We start from the raw sequence: 1,268 nt of genomic DNA on the forward strand, positions 1-1,268 counted from the left end.
GTTCTTCTCCATACAGTTCAGCCTCTCAGATTATTTGCTCAGCATACAGATTGAATAAGTATGGTGAAAAGATACAAGCCTGAAGCACATCTTTCCTAATTTTAAATCATGCAGTATCCCTTTGTTCTGTTCTAATGACAGTCTGTTTGTCTATGTATAGTTCCTTCATGAGCACAATTAAGGGTCTTGAATTCCCATTCTTTGCAATGTTATCCATAATTTGTTATGATCTATACAGTCAAATGTTCTTTCATAGTCAATGAAACACAGGTAAACATCTTTCTGTTATTCATTGCTTTCAGTCAAGATCCGTCTGACATCAGCAATGATATCCCTTGTTCTACCTCTTCTGAGTCCAGCTTGCTGCGTATTCATTTATTCATGTGCTTATTTTCTTGTCAGATTGTCTATAAACACATTTACAATGAGGGTATGGTGAAAAGCTGAATTTGAATCCCAGGCCTGAGCTATCACTTACTAGTATACTAGTCATTTTATCTCTATGGACCTCTGATTCTTCACCAAGAAAATGTAGATATTGATACTTATCCCCAGGGAGGGTTGGTGTGGGTAACAAATAAGAGAATGGACACATTCATTCATCCATTTAACAAATATTTATTAAGTGTCCAGAAGGTTGGTACTGTGAACAGATACATTATAGTACAATACAGTAAGTGGTATTGGAGAGTGTATTTAGTCATTTATTTATTTAAATATTTACTGAGTTCCCACTATGTTTCTGGCACTGTTCTGGGCACTGACAATACATCAGTGAACAAAATAGAGAAAAACCTCTTCCCTTATGGTGCTTTAATTTTGGTTTGGGAAAATAGGTAATACACAAAGTAAATAAGTTAAATATACAATGTTTCAGATGGTGATAAATGTCAGAAAAATAAAAGAAGAAGAAAACAGAGAAGTGAGAAGAGGAGTGCTGAAACAGAGTAAGGGAGTTTCAGATTTTTAAATAGTATAGTCAAGGAATGCCTTAACCACAGATGACATTAAATAGAATCCTTGAAGTAGTTAACGGAGTGAGCGAGCCATGAGCATATCTTGGGGAAGATCAATCCAAGCAAGTTCAAAGACAGCTGAGATAAAAAGGGGACAGATGTTTGAGAATGGAGTGGAGTAGATAAGAGGGGAGGGGAGTGGTCAGAGATGAGATCAGAGAAGTTAGTTTTTTTTTTTTTTTAATTAGGATTTGGGTGAAGATTTACAGAGTAAATTCACTTTTCATACAGCAGTTCACATATACTTTGTCT

The sequence above is a fragment of the Orycteropus afer genome, unplaced genomic scaffold (assembly GCF_000298275.1).
Source record: "Orycteropus afer afer isolate SDZICR_OR568_19922 unplaced genomic scaffold, OryAfe1.0 scaffold00950, whole genome shotgun sequence".
Lineage (NCBI taxonomy): Eukaryota > Metazoa > Chordata > Mammalia > Tubulidentata > Orycteropodidae > Orycteropus > Orycteropus afer.